This window comes from Mandrillus leucophaeus, unplaced genomic scaffold (genome assembly GCF_000951045.1).
Source record: "Mandrillus leucophaeus isolate KB7577 unplaced genomic scaffold, Mleu.le_1.0 Scaffold329, whole genome shotgun sequence".
Taxonomy (NCBI): Eukaryota; Metazoa; Chordata; class Mammalia; order Primates; family Cercopithecidae; genus Mandrillus; species Mandrillus leucophaeus.
This window is the reverse complement of record NW_012103465.1, coordinates 2,330,134-2,352,081: the sequence shown is the minus strand read 5'-3', so window position 1 is coordinate 2,352,081 and position 21,948 is coordinate 2,330,134. Positions and strand designations below refer to the sequence as shown.

Genomic DNA, 21,948 nt, shown 5'->3' with positions numbered 1-21,948 from the left:
ATTCCATGGATTGTGAAAATGATGAATTTCAGACATAGGTAAATTAAAGGGGCATGTTTGAGAAACGGTGTGTGTGTGTATGCATGTGTGTGTGCGTGTGTGTGCATGTGTGTGTGTGTGTGCGTGTGTATGTGTGTGTGTGTGCGTGTGCACATGCACGTGCATGCTCAGACATGAAAAATGAGGCAGCAGCTATGGACCCAGGCAGATCTGTGTTCAAACCCTAACTCTCCTGTATGACTTAGAGCTGATTGCTTTATCTCTTTGAACTTGAGTTTCTTTCTTTCCTAGTGGAGGTGATGTATTATATGTGTAGAGTCCCTAGCATGATGCCCAGGCATTGTTGCTACTTCCCTTCTCTATCCTCATGTGGATGATGAGAGGGTAGAAAGTACCCTACTTAGGGAACTGGGTCCAGAGAAGAGATTAGTTCAGTTAAAAAGAACATTTTCTTGAAGAGGTGGCTGTGTAGGTATTTTTGCATCGATGTATCTGTTGGTGATTGATTTTTTTCATTTTTTTAAATTTTTTTATTTTTTAGACAGAGTTTGCTCTGTTGCCCAGGCTGGAGTGCAGCGGTGCAATCTTGGCTCACTGCAAGCTCTGCCTCCTGGGTGTAGGCCATTCTCCTACCTCAGCCTCCAGAGTAGCTGGGATTACAGGTGCGTGCCACCACGCCCAGCTGCTTTTTTGTATTTTTAGTAGAGATGGGATTTTACCATGTTAGCCAGGATGGTCTCGATCTCCTGACCTCGTGATCTGCCTGCCTTAGCCTCCCAAAGTGCTGGGATTACAGGCGTGAGCCACCACGCCCGGCCGGTGGTTGATCTTACAGATGAGAATCTTCCATTCTGAAACCATCAAGCTTCTGGCAGGTTTTCCTGATAGACTTCTTCATTGAATTATATCACCTTCCTTCCATTGTTCTTGCTTGGGTAATTACTTTGTCTGCAAATGTTCTTCAAATTCCTTGGACCAAGTGATAATTGAAAGGATACTGGCTGCAAATCACACTCGCTTGAAAAATATGCCCCCAAATTAATGCCCACCTGGAACCTCAGAATATGACTTTTGTTTTTTTGGAAATAGAGCTTTTGTAGATGTAATCAAGTGAAAAAAAATGAGGTTATACTGGATTAGAGTGGGACCTAGTCCAATAATTGATGTTCTTATAAAAAGAAGGAAATTTGGACACAGAGACGAGAATGCAGGGTGAACACAGAAGACACACAGGGAGAACACCACGTGATGACAGAGGAGGGGATGGGAGATCGCATGTCTATAAACTGAGGGATGCTCAGAGTTGCTGGCAACCACCAAAAGCTGGGAAGGAGCAAGGAAGGATCCTTTCCTAGAGGCTTCAGAGAGAGCTTGGGCTTGCCAACACCTTGATTTCAGACTTCTAGCCTCAGCCTGGGTGCAGTAGCTCACGCCTGTAATCCCAGCACTTTGGGAGGCCGAGGCAGGTGGATCACTTGAGGTCAGGAGTTTGAGACCAGCAGAACCAACATGGTGAAACCATCATCTCTACTAAAAAAACAAAAATTAGCCAGGCGTGGCATGCACCTGTAATCCCAGCTACTTGGGAGGCTGAGTGGGGAGAATTGCTTGAACCTGGGAGGCAGAGGCTACAGTGGGCCAAGAATCGCACCACTGCCCTCCAGCCTGGGCGACAGAGCGAAACTCTGTCTCAAAAAAAAAAAAAAAGAAAGAAAGAAAAAAAAAAGAAAAAAAAAAAAGACTTCTAGCATCCAGAACTTAGAGAAGAAAATCCTTTTGTTTCAAGCCATTCAGTTTGTTGTACTTTTCTTATGGCAGCCCTAGAAAACTAACACAGCAATGAAGTATCTGCTTTTCACCATAATAACTGGGGCTAGATGAGTTGGAGAGAGACAAGTAGACACTGACTAAAGGGGAAAAGCAAGTCCAATGCATCCAAGAAGAGGTGTTTTTGAAACCCTTTATTTGTCATGGGGCTCCTCTTCCCCATGTGTATAAGCATTCTTTTTATTCTTATTGACCATGATCAGAACAGGTGTTGTGGCAATGCTAAAACAGAAATTTTCAAATTGATTAAAATTTGAGGCTAATATTATTTTTTATTAAAATTTTTAAAATTCTTATTTGTTTATTTATTTTTGAGACAGGGTCTCTTGCTTTGTTTCCCAGGCTGGAGTGCAGTAACACGATCATGGCTCACTGCAGCCTTGGTCTCCTGGGATTAAGCAATCTTCCTGCCTCTGTCTCCTGAGTATAGCTGGGACTACCACCATGCCTGACCAATTAAAAAATTTTTTTTCGTTTTTTATTTTTTAAGAGATGGGGTCTCACTACATTTCCCAGGCTGATCTTGAACTCCTGGGTTCAAGCAATCCTTCCACCTTGGCCTTCTTAAGTGCTGGGATTATAGCCATGAACTACCACGCCCAGCCAACATTACTTTTTAAAATTTGACTTTCATAAAAGTAATATCCTCTAGACTTCAGTGATTACCAATACAGATATGGAAGTGTTGCACGCACAATGAGTATTGAGACAGGTGCCACTACCTGGTTTACCAGCTGATTTAAATATTCTTTTGAAGTCATCTACATGCCTCCAGAAGTTAAAAAAGAATATATCTGAAACCCTAACTTGGCTATAGAATAGGTTGGAAAGTACAGAGTTTGTTAGAATTACATTATTATTTGTAATCTGGGATAAATCTTGAAGTTCTAATGAGAAAATAAGTCTTACCTAAAATACAAGGACTTTGAAGAAAATCACATGATAAGACAAAACTGTCAAACAAGCTTGGGTTAATGTGGACTCAGTTGGTTCCAGAAAAGCTCAGAGTGAAGACAGCTCGTGAATTCTGTCATCAGGCAGTAAGGCCTGTATCGCATGTCACTTTGCTTTGTTTTTAACATGTGGTTCAAGCTATGCCAGGCCTGCCGCTGTGCGGGAGATGTACTTTCTGACAAAATAAGGCATTTTCCTGGCATCAGACTCTATTGGAATTTTTACTGGTTTGCATAAACCCGGCGAGTTTCTATTTCCCACACATATCCAATGCAGTCACACTTGGCATTGCGGATTTATGGTGGTCTTGAAGCCTGTCAGTGCCAGCGTGGTCAGTTCCTTATCACCACTGGAGGTTATTCTGAAGAAATGAAACCAGGTATTCGTTCATGCATTATTTAAAATTTGTCTCCCACCTACTATGCCTGTAGTGAGGAAGAAATAGCGGAGGCAAAATAGATAGACCAATTTTGGAAGGACTGAAAATATTTTGTGGAGTGGAAAGCATTTCTAGCAGACTGTCTCTTTTTCCTCTTTCTCCTCATCCTTTATGATAATAAAGTTCACTGGAAAAGTTCGTTTGCATTATTTTGTGTTCAAAGAGATAATAATGGTGATGATGATCACAGTGATGATACTAATACTAACATTCATTCTTGGTTGTCTGTTACTGGCTGAGTTGAAATACTGTATAAATAAACAAGTCTGAGGACATGAGTCTGAACTCTTCTGAGCTACTTTGGAAACCTTATTGGCTTGCCGTCTTAACTCCTGGCTCTTGTCTCCTGAATGTATTTCATTGTTGGTCACAAGAGACATCTGTGGAACTGCGTGGGCCAACCCCCAAGCACAGATTTATTATCTCTTTTCTTTTTTCTTTTTTTTTTTTTTTTGAGATGGAGTCTCACTTCTTCACCCAGGCTGGAGTGCAATGGCACAGTCTCGGCTTGCTGCAACCTCTTCCTCCCGGGTTCAAGCGATTCCCTTGCCTTGGTCTCCCCAGTAGCTGGAATTACAGGCATGTGCCACCATGCCTGGTTAATTTTTGTATTTTTAGTGGAGATGGGGTTTCACCATGTTGGCCAGTCTTGTCTCGAGCTCCTGACCTCAAGTGATCCACCCGCCTCAGGCTCCTAAAGTGGTGGGATTACAGGCGTGAGCCACTGCTCCTGGCCACAGATTTATTGTCTCTTATGGAAAAATAACTATTAAGTACCTTCTCTAGCATTGGGAACCTATGGTCTATTTGCATAGAAAGGGTAGAACATGATCATCTGTGATGAAAGAAGGGGCCAAGACAAGGCAGAGATTGTACAAAATGCTAGAAAACTCTCCAGTATTTCACATATGACCTGGACATGTTTCATCTGGTTCATTCATTCCACCCACATTTGTTAACCATGAGAGCCATATATGGGATGGGGACTAGAGATGCAAATTCAAGTAATATACAGCCCCTGTTCTCTAGGAGCTTGTAGTCTAAAGTGGAGACTGGTGAGCCATCTGCAAATTTATCTGGTACCACACTCTCCCTTGCCGAGTACATTCCAGCTAGCCTGCTTTTTTTTGTTGTTTTGCTTTGTTTTGTTTTTTTCCTTTCTCTAGCATACCAAGCTGGTTCGGCCTTCAGGTCTTTGTACCTGCCATTTTTTTCTGCCTGGGACTCCACCCCATATTGTTGCATGGCTGGTTTCTTCTCACTATTTGCATCCCAGCTTATGAGCCACCTCTTCCACAGGCCTTTTCTGCCACTCAGTTCAGAGTAGCCCTCCATCCCATCTATCTATTTTATGTCTTTCATGGCACTTATCCTTGTTTGAAATTATTGTGTTCACTTATTCATTCACTCATATTACTGTGTATTCTCTCACCACTACAATGTGCACTTTATGAAAATGGGGGAATGTTACTTGTCTTATTTACCATTGTATCCTTGGTTAATATGTTTTATTGAATTAATGGATGAACACATGAATGAATGCAAATGAATGCCCTCATATAATACATTTAGTAGTGAAAAACCTTAACAAAGTGCTATAGGAAAATGAAGAAAAGTGTGACAACTTCTGTGTCTGAGCATGTTGGGGACATCTCTACAGAAAAGACATGTGAGCTGGATCTGGAATACAGGAGACAGTATAGCAGAAGGCACTCTTCTGTTTAGGTAAATGCAGCTCTTCTTTCTTGATCTTGACCCTTCCTGCCTGACTCACTTCATCCTGGTATTCAGTGAACAGCCCAGATAATTCCCTGACAGAGGGGATAGTAACAGTCCAGTAACTGTGACCTCTGCCCTCTTTGGACACATGTACCAGGGATATGGCAAACATGTGTTTACTGAAAACGTCTCTTTCTTGCTACAGAAAGTTGCTAAAAGCTCGTCTTTCCAATAAAGAGAAACTCAGAATTGATGTAATGGAGAAAGGAGCTTATGAAACATAAGTAGGAATTCTCGACAGAATAAAAATAGAAGCTTAAAAGAGGCATCATTTTGGAAAGGAAAAAAAAAGATTTTTGTCCCCTCTACTGTAAGAAAATATGTGTGGATGAGGCATGTGTGTTAAACTACAGAATAAAATTTGCATGTTACTTCAGGGTGCTGCAACCATGGCAATTCAGAGTTTTGTCGGTCCTGATAGGCATGCTTGCAATATATACATCCATTAACAAGATTATCAGTTGAAGAGACAATCATATTTTTACTGAAAAGGTTTTTTGAGGATAAAATTTATTGATATTTAATGAAGCATGAAGTTTCTAAATGAACCATGAAAGCAATAGCTAAACTAATTAACTACACATAAAGCCTCCCAGAATGCATACGTGATGTGGGCTGTGTGCTTATCAATTGTGCCTGGTTACAGTGACATCTTGGATAACATGCTCCTAATATATGCTTTGTGGAAGCACTAGTAAATCCTCCTGTAATGCATGCACTAAAGGAGGAAATAACCATTTAGATTTCCTGCAAATATGGATTGAATATTTAAGTCAAGCACTGAGGGTTTATAGGTTATAATTTAGCAGAGTTAGGACTAGTAATAATAACATATTATTTCCACATACTTGATTTAAGGCTCTATGTATGCTGTTTCACTGAATGATAAATCATTCCCTGTGACTAAAAATATGCATCTTCCTCCCTCCTCTCTGCTCCCCACCCCAAAGAGAGACCAAGGATGCTAAATAACATGAGATGAACATTTCCTTGTGCAACAGGGATTCATATGGGCCTTTTTCAGCTACATGCAAAGTCGTGCCCTGTTGACAGCTCTGAGAATTTTCAAAAGCAGGCAAAATCAGTCCTGCTTTGGTGTTCACTGTAAGTCACACCAATTTGGGAGGCAGATGACTAACCCTAACAAAACTGTTAATGTTCACCTTTATCAATGGCCATCTTCCTTTCATCTGGTGTCTCCTTATTCTTAGCCACAGGCACCTACCTCTACCCCATTGCCACAGAACCTAGCTCTTAACAAATAGCTTATAATTACTGCATGCACCTTTCTGAAAATAATATTCATACACTAATGAAGGAGTTTGACAAATTATTAGGACCTGTAGTAATCATATATGTTAATGGAAGAGATACAGGGACTGTGACAGATGTTAGAGCAGTGCTTTTTAAACTTAAGTGTTGAAAATGCCAATGGGGTGACCCTACTCCCAGGTTTCTGATTCAGTAGATATGGAGTGAGGACAGAAACTTTGCATTTCTGACAAGCTCCAGGATGATGCTGATGCTGTTGGTCCAGGCACCACACTTTGAGAACCACTGCAAGCCAAGCTAGGAGAGGGCATTTTTTTTTTTCAGGGACACTCTTATCATATACCCTTTTGTTCCCTAAGGGTTGTTTCTGTTCTTCAGGATATCCAGGGTCCTCCTCATCAGATAAGGGTATGAAACTTACTGACACGTAAGCATATTGACCCTTAAAGGGCTACCCTTCACGAGGATATGTAAATTTTAATGGGGTGAAATCAAAGGAATGAAACTCTGAAGAAGATGTTTTGTCTTCCAGTGGGTTGAAGTGTTTTGGGAAACATAAAATTTAGGCCTGAACCCACCATTCAGACCAAATACGCTTTGACCATGAAGCATCTGTGTGCCTAGTTACCTCTAGATGATCCCACCTTTGCTTCCACATTCTGTCTGTAGTGCTTAACACAGGAATTGTTTACAGCTGGCACCTGCTAAGTGTGTATTGGGTGGATGGGGAGGATGAATGGATGAATGCGTACGGGGACAAAAATTTGTGTGATTTAGTGCTTCTCTCCTGAGGTTTAATCAGCTAATTAGTAAGGGAAGGAGAGGAAAGGAAGTAGAGAAATTTGTGTAGGAAAGGGCAGAGACTGCATTAAAGGAAGAATGAAGATAATGGAGGAAGAAGGGAGGGAATAACCTTATTTCTATGTGAATGTGAGGAGAGTTTGTTTTGTCATGTGAGAGAATGGAAGAGTGAAGGAAGGCTTCAGGGTTGCTCAAGGGTATAAGAGTTGTCAATCAAGAGGAATGGCCACACAGGAGGTGATTTTTTTTTTTTTTAATCCATTGCTGGAGTTGGGGTTTGAATGTACTTCCATACCCGAAACTGGTATGAGGAGTTCGGGGATTTATTTGGGTTATGGATGATTGAATGTGTTAACAGATACCAAATAATATACTGTTAATGTGAATAATAGGGGATAAATGAATCACAGTAGCATGTAGTGGGAAGATGCTTAGCTGTTCCTATGATCTTCTTGAGCAGTGGTTCCCACAGCAGGGGACCTGCAGCATCAGCATCAGCATCACCCGGGAACTTGTTAGAAATGCAAAATCTCAGGTCCCACCCTACACCCACTGAATCAGAAACTCTGGGGTGGGCCTAGCAACTATGCTTGTACAGCCCTCCGTGAAATTCTGATGCACACTTAAGTTGGAAAGCTGTGGGCCTGGGGAGTTGCTCGACTTAATTTGAAGGAGAAGTAGAGACTGTACCTGACTCAGACCCTCTGAAATTCAGGAGGGCTTTTGGTTAAAAGATAACTGGTGACTAATGTCCTATGTGTGAGTACAAATTATTGCTAAATATTTCATCATTTAAAAGGCCTATGAAGACAGAAGCGTTTTGAGTTTAGCAAAGAAAACAAATATGCCAAATATTGAAAGGGGTAAGAGAAAAGTTTAGGAAGCAGTCACAACGCACAGCTGCCTAAGAATCTACGCCATGGCCAGGTCACGAGCTTGGGAAAGTTACTTGATTATGGACAAAATGCGCCATGTAATGGGTCAGTGGTTCCAGGTGTAATCCACTGCTGATGTCATTTGCTGCACAATCATGCTTATTCTCCTGCTTTTTAACTTGCTTTTTAAAAGTCTTTTGGCAGTGATCCAGTAACATGACCTTTTTAGTGTTTTACCCATTAACACTAGTATTTTTTTCTTTAAATAACATTTTTTTCAGTGTAGAAAAATCATGTATATTTACTGCAGAACATTTTTTAAATACTGAAAAAAAGAATAAAATAAAGTTGTCTACAAGTACTTTGTAGATGCAGATATCAATTGTTACTATTTTAGTAAGCAAAGACATGCGTGTATCTTGTACCTTTATACTAAAGTTTCATGTTCTTTTTTCCACATTGTGTTACAGTCTTTCCCCATGTAGTTCAGTATTCTTTGAAAATATAATTTTTAAGTGCAGCAGAAATTTTTTATGTATACAGAAAGTGTACTATAATTTGTTTAATCAAGTTTGCTTTCTTTTTTATTAAAATTATATTGTAACAAATATCTTTAAAAATGATGGTCTAAAGTCTAAATATTTTCATATGGTAGATTATTTGGTCAAATGAACATTTTAAATGCCTCTGACTGTGTTAGCAAGTTCCTTTCCCAAAGGTTTATATAACATATTACACTCTCAACTCAATCTACTGGCAGAATATTGTGTCCATTTTATGTCTCATCTACTAGATTATTTTGTGAACTGGTTAGGCCCTTTGTTTTTCCCCCTACGTGAATGTTTATCTTTATCATTGATTCATAAGGACTCTTCATTTAAGTCTTTAACTCTTTGTGATATAGAATGCTAATATATTTCCTGGTCTTCTGTTTGCTTTTTCATTTTGTTTGTGGTGCTTTTTGAGCTAAAGTATTTTTGTAGTTATATCTGTTTATCTTTGCCTTCTGCATCCTAAAATGAAGTAAAAAATTCAAATACATTTGCTTTTAGTTGTTTTACATTTTATTTTAATATTTAGCTCTTTATTTCCCTGGAATTTCTTATGACATATTTTGGCTGATTGTATTCTCCAATGATGACTGAAGCCATAGCTCCCATTCTATATTCTCTTCTGTGGTATGACACTGCCACTCTCATGTCAACAGATGGAGTCTATTTCTCATTTCTCTACCCCCTTGAATTTGCATGGGCCCCAAGGCTGTTTGGGCCAATGATATACAGAAGAAGTGATGCTGCATCTGTTAGAGGCATGTTTCTACATGGCCCGAAAGCCCCCTCTTTCTGCCTCTGGGAAATCAGCCACCATGCTGCGGGAAGCTCAAGTCATGTGCAGAGGCCATGTGTTGGTGTTCCTATTGACAGCCCCAGTGTAACTCCTAGCTGATAGCCAGCATCACCTGGCAGCGTGGTAGTGTGCCACTTAGATGTCCATCCAGCCCACCCTTCAAATGACTGCTGTCCTAGGTGACATCTGACTGCAGTGCATGAGAGAGCCCAAATGAGAAGCATCCTGATGAGCCCAGTCAACCCCTAGAACCACAAGAGATAATAAATTGTTGTTTTAAGGATGCTGAGTTATCAAGTGGTTTGCTATGTAGCAGTAGATAATCAGAACATCTATACAAGTAATGTGAGTAAGCATCTAGCTTTGATTTTTCCTTCCAAACTATAGTAAACTCTTGACCCACTACCATTTGTTGATCTCCTTTTCCCCACTCATTTGTAATGCAATAATATGCAAACTTTACTATATATTTGGGGTCATTATTTTATGCTTCTATTCCTTCTTTGTTTAATTAGTCTTCCTTCTGTGTTCCACAAAATATATATATCTTTTGAGACAGAGTCTCACTGTGTTGCCCAGGCTGGAGTGTAGTGGCATGATCTGAGCTCACTGCAACCTCCGCCTCCTGGGCTCAAGTGATTCTCCTTCCTCAGCCCCCTGAGTAGCTGGGATTACAGAAGTGCACTACCACACTCGGCTGATTTTTGTATTTTTAGTAGAGACAGGGTTTCAACATGTTGACCAGGCTGGTCTCGAACTCCTGACCTCAAATGATCTGCCTGCCTCAGCCTTCCCAAGTGCTGGAATTGCAGGTGTGAGCCACCGTGCACAACTCACAATTTTTATTTTCATATTTTTGACTATCAGTACTATTTTATTCTTCCAAGTTAGAATCCCATTGTCAAGGTAGCGAATAAGGAAAGGCCCATTAGGACTTTGCATTAATTCAGTGGTTTTCTCTCTGCATAATATTGCTCCTTGGGGACATTTGGCAATGTCTAGACAGAGTTTAATTTTGGTTGTCACCACTAGGGGTGCTACTGGCATCTAGTGGGTAGAGGCTAGAGATGCTGCTCAACGTCCTACAATGCACAGAACACCCCTGTTCTTGCAACAAAAAACTATGGAACACAAAATGCCAGTAATGCAGAGACTGAGAAGCATTGCATTCAACTTATAAAAAAGTTTGGAAGCATGAACATATTATATATAGCTTTCTTGGCCAGAAACATTTACATATCTATGTTTATTTAGGTCTTCAGAAGCAGGTAGTTTTCTTCATATTATATGCCATTCTTAAGAATTTTTAATTCTTTTTTTCATTATATTTTAAAATTCATAATTGATGGTATATAAGAAACCTATTGCCTTTGTAAAATTTACATTGTGTCTTGTCACCTTATTGAATTTTCGTTTATAGGAATTTTTCGTGGATTCTGTTGAATTCTAGAGGTAGAAAGAATTTCTGAAATTTAACTTGGTGAAAAGGGGAGAGAGTGAATCTCTCTCCCCTTTTTTAATCTAATCTCTCAAATCCTTTCCAACCCTGTTTACTTAGAAAATGGGTTGGAAAGGATTTGAGAGATTACTTAATTCCTTGCCTGAATTTTAGTGGTGATAAATCTGAGGCCTAGAGAAGTTAAATACTCTGCTTCATGTCACATAATTTGTGTATGATCCTAGAATGGAAAGTAGCACAAACCTTGGCATTGTGTTTAAAGCCTTTGAGATGTTATAGAGTTGGAAATGGCCTTAGGGATTTTTCTCTTCCATTCCCCTCCCCCTACATTCTCTACAATATCCTGGCAACCCCGCCCTGTATTCTTCCTTGGACAAGAACTCTGCCTCACAAAGGTTCTCGGTCACTTCTGATTTCTAGAAAGTTCTTCCTTTGGTTCCTTCCTGAGGCTCACACATCCTTTATGGTTAAATGGTGTTGGAGGAAGCAGAGCTTTCATCAGCTGCTGAAGTGGCAACTAATAGAGATTTGAGTGGCCGTAGAAAAATATTGTGTTACTTGTTGGTTGTGTAGGTGAGATATGAGACTGGGAGGGTTTGAGGTTCTGGTTTCTTCATGCAAGACCTGCGCAAACTGGAGATGCTATAAATATTTGTTGAATAACATTGAATTTTACATGATGTTTGTATGTCTTCTTATTCTTTTTTAAGAGACTCCTTTGGGTAAGAGTTGAGCCCAAGGAAGACTGAGGGTCTTAACCTCAAATGCCCCTCATTCTGTCACCTTCGAAAGGTTCTCTCCTGCTGTGGAAGGAACAGATGATTATTATGCTTCATTACCAGGCATGGTCTCTGTGCCACAGGACTTTATCCAAACTCATAGACATAATGAAGAGCCCTTTCATTGTTCAGGACTCCTGAAGGCAGAATTTTTCTTTAGAACAAAGATGAAGAAAGTAAGTCCACAATCCAAAGAAATCCCCTCAGTGCACAACTGTGAACTGGACAATTGTTCTGCAATTATTTTGCCAGGAAATAATAGCCTTAGAGCCTCACTTGCTGCTGGTAAACTTTCTTTGAGATGAGAATCTTTGAAAAAATTATGCTGTCAAGTTCCATATGCTTAAATTAGACTTTCCCCCTTTCTAAACAAGGTGCTTGCTCTCCCTGAGCAGTCTGAATGTTGGTCCAGTGGCAAATTCACATTTGGTGGATGAATAAGCAGGCACCAGTTCTAATAGAACCTGTGGTTTAGCTGTGCTTCTACTTAAACCTATGGTTTAAGGAGATAGAGGCAAACTGAGACTGAACCTCTTTTTAAAAATGTAACAATCTCATTTCTTTTTTCTCCTTAAGAGTGGTACATTTTGTCTGATCTGGGAGAATGCAGGCTTTTGTATCAAAGACACGTGGAAGACAGAAGTCTCTGGCGGGGTTTTCAGATTCAACTTGTGGACTGAAACAGAGTAGATCTCTAGGCACAGTTGTTAAGTAGGCATCTCTGTGTCGCTTTTCATCCTGATCTCCTCCTCTGTGCTTACCCCTTTTTTCCTTCAACTCTTTATCTCTTTATGGACGCTCCTGTCCCCAACCCAATGCTCATTGTGTAGGAGTCGATCATCTGCCATCTTCACTCTATTTTGAAGGCAAAAGACATTTTTAACTGCCTCAGAGGTATTTGCATCATTAAGCACCATTTATAACTGACAGCCCCAAAAAAGTAGTAGGATACATTAGAAAGTGGGTTTAGTTGGGTGCCCAAGTACTTGGATTTTTGTCCTGATGCTGTCATTAACTAGCTGTGTGACTGGGTGAAAGTCACTTTACATCTCTGGACTTGAATTTTACAATTTATACAATAAGGAGGTTGGACACATGATTGCTAATCTTCTTTCTTGGCCTCTAAATCTATGAATTCAAAGCATGGTGGGGGCAGAGATACATCTTTTTCTTACGACGGAAACCCTTGAAATTGTTTCATCATCTATTCTGATTTAAAGATAGTCTTTTAAGATAGGAGAGAGTAAAGGTTTTCTGATGTGATTTGCAGATGGGAAGAGGAATCGATATTTACTGAGCATCTGGTTTGTGCCATAGTATGTGCATTTACGAGGCTGAATGTCGTGATTTGGCTGACTCTGCCACAGACTGAACTTGGCCTTCTGGCCTGCGACTTTGCCCTGGCATAGATTTCTCTTGCTTCCATATAGCTGGCCCCATCTACCTACATGTTTATGTTTTCCTCCTCCTTATATGAATATTTTTATTGGTTAATGAAAGCGGAGGACAGTCAGTGGCTGGTTGGACTCTGCTTTTAGGTCAGTTCAGTTTTATAAGATCAAAATTTGGGCTACTGAGGCAGAATTTTAGAAAAGACCCCCTTTCAACTTTATATTGTTTTTAAGGTAGGTTGGTTTCTAGTAGAAGGGGGTCCTATAAAAGTTTTGGGTCTGTATGGGAGGTTGCTTCTCTGGGGAACCTCCTATTTACCTTTTATTGTACCAGATTCATTGTGAAATTGTCTTTGTGCTCATCTGAGTGTGTGTGTGTGTGTGTGTGTTTGTGTTTATGCGTGCATGCATGCACCCGCATGTGCGTGTTGTTATAACTCTAACATATATCCGTATGAACTGTGCGCACTCAAGACTATTCTTGAATAAAAAGTTAGTAAATCCCTTTTGTAGTAAGAGATATGCAAGTACAGATAAGATATTTCATATCTTGTTTCTAAATATCACCATCATTATTATCATCATCATCATCTCCTTCTCTGTGTCTCAGTAGCTGTTTTATCCTACCTTATTTCACCAGACATTATTTTGTGCTGTGATTCTCTTGATCTCTGTTTCACCTGCTCTTACCATGCAGTTTTTAACTCCTGAATGAGTGAAAGAACAAATGAATTTCATGTTATGCATCAAAAATTCCTGAAAGTAAGAGGGGTTATATAATAGACACTTAACCACTACTTTAAAGGTTAGACTAGTGTCATCTATTTATACTTGCATGCCTGACACCATTTATGGTACCTACACAGAATAAATTAAGGTGTCATGCCTGACTGTTGCTTATATATGGAAACCAAGAGGTTGGAGGCTCTGGGTGAGTGTGAGTTCCAGCTTTGGGAGAAGAATGGCAATTGTCCTGTGTTCTCTCCATCTAGGAGTATTTGTCCAGTTATGTGGAAGGTGATGGTTAAGGGAATATGAATGAACTCATAGCCACCTGTGTGTGTGTTTTGAGTTGGGCTAGCTGGTATTTGAATACTGACTCTTAGCAAGTTAATATTGTCTTTGAACCTTAGTTTTCCTTCTACTGTGAAATGGGATGGTAATAATCAAGGTTGTTGTGGGAGCTAAATGAGTTAATCCAGGAATACAGCCAGGCATCCTCCTCTGGCACCAAGTAAACCTTCCATTAAGCTTACTTTAACTTCCACTTCATTTTAAATGTATAGATGAGTCACTATCATTATTATTGTTAGTAGTAGTAGTAGTAGCAGCAGCTGTAATAATACAAGTTCTTGTTGAGGAAGTATGATCACCACGTTGATAGCTAGGTAAACTCTGCACCTCCTTTGTAGTATTTATGAATAGCTAAGAAAGGGGAGAGGAGACAGAGGTTTGTTATAATCTTGTTTCCACGGAGGGCTTCACGCTAAAGGTGACAAGTCAAACAGTTTGGAAAAGGCTGTGTTGATAGGGAGGAGCTTTGTGTGCAATGAGGTGTGGAGTCAGCCTGGGGAGGAGAGAGGAGAATGGGTTAGGAATGGCCAGGACAACAAAGTGGCAGCTCTGGCCACATTACCCCCACTCCAGGCTTCTCAGCAATTTCTCTGTTTATTTTATTTTTATTTTTCCCCCTATTTTGAATTATACAATCCCATCCTCCTTGTAGTCCTCTCTCCACCTACCTGTGGAAAGAAGTTCTTTACTAAAACTTGCTACAGGTATGGTGTGGGCATTACCTGTTCATAGGCATTTAGTGAGTGTCTGGCCTCTGCAGGAAGCTGAGGCCTGATATTCTGGGGGTGATGGGGAGGGGTCCAGGTGGGTAACATATAGTCCCTGTCCTCATGGACCTGCCAATTTAGGGAGAAAGGTGAGATATAGATAAACAAGGTAGAATTGATCCACAGCATAAAAGACAAACAAATAACTATGTGGGAGTTTAGAGGAGGGATAGAGCGCTGTAAACCTGGCATCAGGGGAAGGAATCTGGAAGGTTTGTTTCAAGGAGGCAGCATTTGAACTGATCTTTTGAGAATGGAAATATGGGGAGTATGGGGATGTGGGGTATGGTGACCAGGGATTTCAGGCTGGCTGGAGTGGACTATGACTGAAAGAATGGTAGTGGTGAATTCAGGCTGAAATCTAACCTCCTGTGAGTGCAGCAAGGAAACTGATGTAGCCAGATCTCATCTAGAATCAGTAATAATTAGTAAGAGTTTTCCTGAAGCTATTTTTGCTATAATAAGAAAAAGGGGGGAGGGATTAAGAGCTCAAGCATTCCCAGTGTTCAAGTTAAATGTTAACTCCTTTGTGTAGTTAACCAGTAACTTACTCTTTCCTATGCAAAAGAAAAAAAGGAGAGGGAGAAACGTAATACAGTGGTAACCACCTCACTTCACAAAATCCTGGTTTGCATATGTGGTTGCTTATTTTCAATGTAATACATATGTAGCTATTATAGAGATGTGTGCAAACTGAAACAGCAGACAGTAAGTTGACTTACCTTTGTGAATTCCCTGGATGTCTTATGCAGGGTTTGCAGAGAGTTAGCTATTTTCAGACACATTCCTAGTTTAGCCATTAGAATATTATAGGTTTTTTTTTTTTTGGTATAAACTCAGCAAGTGAAATTTTGCTTCCAGAAAGGTGGGTGGGTGAGCTCACCCACCTGCTCTGACCCAGGCAAGTTAATGACCTACCCAAGTATTGTTCGCGCTGACCAGCACTGGCTGACTTCACCAGCAGTTCCATTTGAAGGGAGTCATTGTTTCTTACTCTGCATTTGTCAGATGCTTTCCTCTCTGCACACCAGCCTTTGCTGAATGTCCTAGCAGTCCCTGAATGTTCCTGCTGCCTGCATTTTATAAAACCACAGAGCAAGTAGCCCTGGAAATGTATGCACAGTACTCTGCACAGCTGTCTGAGGCCTCTAGCAAAGGGCAAGATGTAAACAACTCTAAACCCACACAGGTACACAAGCAGACACTGCATATGGAAGCCCCGCAGTGCAAGGACTTCTTACTTCTAACACTTTAAAATGTCAGTGGCCAAGCAGCCCGGGAACGTGAATAATTTAAGCATGAGATGCATTTGCTGATGATTTTGATCATTATTCAGGAAGAATAATAGTAATGTATGGAATGGAGGTATGTGAAGGAAGAGGACTAGGAATTGTAGAATTTGTATTTGCTGTAAGAAATTAAAATATAGTATGACATTGAACTTTCAGAACTTCTTAGGATATTGCTTGCATAATGTTCAATTTGGGGAAGAAATGAATGGCCAGAGGAGATTAATTGCAGTAGGCTTAAAATTCTAAATGTCAGGTGCTATGGCAGGGTGGCTAGAAAATTAGAGGCATATGGTGAAATGCCTTTAATTTGGTATAAGATCTAGTGCATTTGATTCTAAAGATGCTTTGGGACAATCAAATTGAGAAACAATAGCAAGATAGTTTTTAAAAGTCGAATGTAGTGCTTTTCAGAATGAGTGCCAAATAAAATCCTGGTACATTGCTTCTGGCCTGTTTTAAATGAGTAGCTCTTGTAGCATCCTCCCTCTTTGCTGTGTTTATCTAGAGAACTGTTTAATTTTTATTAGTAGGCTAATTCTTGCATTAAAGACATAAGAAATTGCGTATTTAGGTAGGAGAATAGGCATTTGAGATGAAGTTTATTCAGGGTTCTATCCATACTGCTGAAAAATCTAATTCACCATGGAGTGGAGGGTAACTGCAGTTGCTAATTTAAAAATCAGTTCGCCAGATTCCAGTGACTTTGATAAGACTTTTATTCTTTTCAATCTTATGTATTGGTGAACACATTCTTGGGAAGATTGCTGCTGGGTAGTGTTGCATGTCAGAGATGAGGACAGTTTAGTCATTAACCCTAAATTGAGGGTAAAGACTGGCAACAGGCGGCCTGTGGAATGAGGAAAGGGCCAGGTTGAAATATTTCCAAAAGGTATTTTTGTTGTTTACCCTTGTTAATTATTAATACTAATTATTGATGAAAAATAGTTTTGAGTTACATGCCACACATTGTTTAGGAATAAATTATCAAATTTCTTATCTAGAACTATAGTAGATACTCAACTGTTTCAAATAATCGATATTTATTAATTTAGTAAGATGTTGCCCCTTCCTTCAACATTAAAAACACAAATCCGTCAAGTTCTGGTGCATAAATACTTCGTTTCATGAAAGTGCACTTTCCTCCCAGCTTTGGGTAGCTTCTTGCGCTAAATGAATATGTTAAGAACTGAATTGGACAAAATCAGGTCAATAATTTAAAAAGTGTCTTAGAGCAAAGTACCTATCTCATGTAAGACATGTAGATAATATATAGGTTTTGTAGGTCAAAATTGCCAAATTAGTTATGAATGTTGTGCTTTGTCTCAATTCTCCATGCCTTTTCAGATTTGTACTTTATAGTCATGTTAGTTTCTTGGAAATGACCTTTTTAGGAATTTCTATATTTTGTAGTTTGCCATACAGGCTTAAATGAAGTATGTTGTTTAAATTCTACTGAGCGGGTATGCACTTTCCAGAGAAGATTACTCTCTCTGGGAGTCAGAACTGGCTGATACTAAAGGAGAGAGATGGAGAGAGAAGGAGAAAGGGAGGGAGGGGGGCAAAAGGGAGGAGGGAAGCTGGCAGGAAGAGAAGAGGAGGAAGGGAGAGGAAAGAGAGGGAAGTTTGAGATGTTAGATCCCTCTGACTGAGGGAACTGATGTGACTTGGAGACTGCTCTCAGAGTCAGGCTGTAAAAGTCGGTGTTCATGCTTCTTAGGCATTATGGGCTTTTTGAATGTTCTTAGATTCATGTTAGCCTGATTCTTAAGAACTGCGTGTTGGATATCCTATGGGCTTTGGTCCTTTTTAGTTTTAGATCGTGTTCCAATCAATTGGCTGTACTATGCATCACAGCAGTTGTGTGCGAAGGTGCTAGCCTTGGCAACCTAAAGATATGTTTGGTTACAGAAAATAACACACACAACTGAACCACCTTTGGGTGTAGTTTTTCATTTGCCAGAGTGTTCTCCAGAGGTCCCCTGCATTGGTGTATTTTCCCAATAGTGGGAGGTTGTAGTATTGGCTTCAAAACCTTACCTAACAAGGAGTAAGTAGGCTGATCCTGGATCAGTTTATTTTCTCTGTCATCCAAAAGACTTGCCCACTGACCTCATCTATAGCGTGGTGTTTGGTCTATGAGCAGTTGATTCACCAGTTTTCAGAGCCCAAGTCTAAAATCACAGATTCTGTGGGGGATTTGGGAACATCTGCCTTATCTTTATGAAGGTTATGGTCAGTTAAACCTTGCTTTCAATGGGCTCACTTCACTATGGGAAGAAAATTCTGCAGTTGTTAAAAACGAAAGGACACTGCCTTTTCAAAGGGAGCTGACAGCTATTGGTTTCTCCAGTGAGGATTACTGGTGAAGACAGTTACGAAGAACAAGTAACTCTTGTAAATGAACAACATGTTCTTGCTTAAATATTTCCCAGAACAATTGTAAAGAAATATAATACAGGTAAGTTTTGTTATGTTCTCATTGTGAGTTATGTTTACGAGAAGCAAAAAATAGGATTAGAATCATAGAGGAGGAAAAAAAGCCTTTTCATACCAGTGGCTTATGTTTTATTGAATTCTAACCATTTATAAAATTATCTGGTTTCTTGCCCCTACTCATGGTTGATTTTGTTTCTCTTTTTCCATCTAGAGACCTTTGAATTATTTTTATTCATAAGTGAAAAATGTATTACAGCTTTATTTCCTTTTATTAATAGTTCCTTCTTGCCCTTAACCACATCTCTGACTTTTTGGCATGTAGAGTCCAATGAGCTCATGCTTAATCATGTATAAACAACCATCTAATTATATGGTTTTGAATTTTCATTTGACCGACTAAACAAAAATGACACAGAAACGAGAAACCTGACAACTTTCCTGTCTTCAGATACCTGGCCTTTTTCTCCCTCACTCTCTCTTCATGCATTTAGTAAAATGCGTGTTATAACCTATCAAAAAATATCACTTTGCATTCGCCAAGTTTCTGAGGTAAAACTGTTCTTTTCAAGGCTACGTGTCAAAAAACAAGTAGGTTGAGCTGAATTATCCGCCTTCCTTTCAGATTTCTTTCAGACTCTATTCTTTCCTCCTTTGGACCGAGGTGTTACTCGCATTCCTTGTGTTGTGGTGTCGGATGACAGGACAACATTTATGGGGCAAGGTTTCTCAATCTTTGTTCCCTTGCCTTCTCCCCTGAGGTCCAATAACAACTCTCCCACTTGCCCTGTCGTCCCACCCTCCCCCAAACCATGCTGACACATTTTTGAAAGAAGATAATGGGAAAATCTTTCCATACAAAGGTGCTCACTATGTTTAAACAGGAAGGGAGAAGTCGTCTATTCTCTTTTCTTTCTCACTGGCTTGATCCTAGAATTCTGAAGATGGTGGAAAATTTCTTTCGAACATTTAGATGGTTTCACCATAGATAGTTCAGTGTGCTTGATAGAAAAAGACAAAAGATACTACAGAAAGACAAATACTGGCTGATCTCACTTAGGTGTAGAATCCAAAATACTGGAAACTCATAGCAGCAGAGGGTAGAATAGTGGTTGTCAGAGGTTGGGAGATGGGTGAAATGGGAGATATTGGTCAAAGAGTACAAAGTTTCAGTGTATGAAAGATGAATAAGTTCTGGAGATTGCTCATGCACAATGTGGTGACCATAGTTGACAGTACTGTATTGTTTACCTGAAATTTATTAAGAGAGTAGATTTTTATTTTATTTTTTTTTGAGACAGAGTCTTGCTCTGTCACCCAGGCTGGAGTGCAGTGGTGCAATCTCGGCTCACTGCAACCTCTACCTCCTCAGTTCAAGCAATTCTCTTGCCTCAGCTTCCTGAATAGCTGGGGTTGCAGGCACCCGCCACCATGCCCAGCTAATTTTTGTATTTTTAGTAGAGACAGGGTTTCACCATGTTGGGCAGGCTGGTCTCGCACTCCTGATCTCAGGTGATCTGCCCGCCTCGGCCTCCCAAAATGCTGGGATTACCGGTGTGAGCCACTGTGCCCAGCTAAGAGAGTAGATCTTAACTTCTCACTAGACACACACACACACACACACACACACACACAAATACACACACGTGCACACGCAAAGGTAACCATGTAAGGTTATGGGTATGTAAACTATGGATTGTGGTAATTGTTTCACAATGTGCACATATGTCAAATCATCACATTATACATCTTACATTTACACAGTTTCTGCTTGTCATTTATGCGCCAGTAAAGCTGAAAATAGAAACATATCTTTATTCTTTTTTTCTGGATATTTTACAAGGTGAGTATGTCAGAGAGTAGGTTTGGCTAACTAGTACTCAATAGCTATAAGAGAGAAGAAAGGGAAGTGGATACCTGTGAATTTCTGCCAAAATGATTTATTTCCTCACTGATCTTTCAGCCTTAAAACATAATTTGATTTCTCAAAATTTCTCTGAAACATGCATATCCTTAAGTGTGAAAATTTCTTACACTTAGATGGGTTAGGTTTGGAAGGAAATTGTATTGATTCCATTTTGAGAATTTAGAGTTAGTACTAGCTTGCTGAGATTAATGTCTGACAGTCTTCCTTATTGGAAATATTTTGGAGATCTCTTCATAATTTTTCTGCCCATTGTAAGGTGCTAATATTACCCAATGACTTTTGGGGATTTATTATAATATTTTATTTCAAACTGTGGATTTGTTTCAAGGTTTGTATTCCACTCATTGTACAGGAAGATCAAAGTGAGATTTCTGCCTGTAGTTTTGTTATTTTTGTTTTGCTATGGAATGTTTAGAACACAGGAGACCACATCCTGGCAGAGTTTATAATTTGATTCACCTGGAACAGTTGAATGAGGAGTCACTCTAACCCCCAAGCTAAGGCCTCTACTTAATTGACCCTTTGATAATTAGGAAAGGATTTTGTTTCTCTCCTTCTCATTAACATTGAAAACCGTAGGATCTTATGTTGTTTATTATGTGTTATTTACTCTCTTCTAAGACTTTGTATATTATTCAGGGTATAAGCTATCAACTTGATTAGCATTTAACTTTTATTCATGTTTATTCTCAGCTTTAGCATTCAAATTCAGATAAATAACTGCCACTACTTTTAAAATCGTATTATTTTAGGGAGAACATAAGCACAACTCTTAATTTAGATTTTTTTCATACTGGCATCAATATGTATTATGGTTGCTTTTTCATTTTGATGGGAAAGAATTTAGGTTGGAAGTGAGCACCTACTCTGTTCTTCCTCATTTTTTGACCTAATTTCAGATATGATTAGTTGGGAGTTATTGCTGGTACAGTATCTGGATTCGCATCTACAAGGTGCAGAGATAAAATGTCACATTTACTTTGATACTAACTCATGTTCCAATCATGTTTACAGAAACATTACTCTAGTTCTCTTATAAGTTAAAAAATAGCATTAAATAAAAGAAACAGAAGGGAATTACATTATGTAGGCCTCAGCCAGATTGCCTGTGTGTTGAGATTTGTGATGTTAAAATTTTATTTTTATATTTTGTTATTTTAGTTAAAGTTATGTGATTTTATACAATGACAAGTTTTCTGAGCCAAAAGGTAGATATTTCAGCCTTCCTACCTCTCCAATTTTCAGCGAATCTGTAGTGAGTATGACTTATTCTACCAATTTATGTATACAAGAAGTGGTTCTTTAAATTATTTTCTTTAAATCACAATAAATCAGATGCCAAGATCCCATCTTACTTATTAGTGGGAAATTTAATCTCAGTCATTGCTAGTTGGGGTGGCCTGATACGCTACCAAGGTGACACAGAATCCCAGGGTATTTGTAGAGGGCAGAACATTCCAGGAGCTTTTCTGTTCTTGCTTCTTCAGGTTACTGCTGAGATGCCCTTTGACCAAGCCCCCCATGGCCTCTAG

At 39.5% G+C, this 21,948-nt stretch overlaps 1 protein-coding gene across 2 annotated transcripts in view; it reads left to right on the top strand.

The window, feature by feature from the left end:
- GLIS3 (GLIS family zinc finger 3) overlaps positions 1-21,948 on the top strand; it is a 489,017-nt gene that overhangs the window by 129,030 nt on the left and 338,039 nt on the right. Inside the window, exon 1 of one of the 2 annotated variants that reach the window (XM_011988358.1) lies at positions 11,210-11,326. The exons of the other annotated variant lie outside the window; for it this stretch is intronic. The gene's annotated coding sequence lies outside the window, so the exon portion shown is untranslated. Of the gene's footprint in view, positions 1-11,209; positions 11,327-21,948 lie in introns of those variants that run through there. 2 annotated transcript variants of the gene reach the window in all.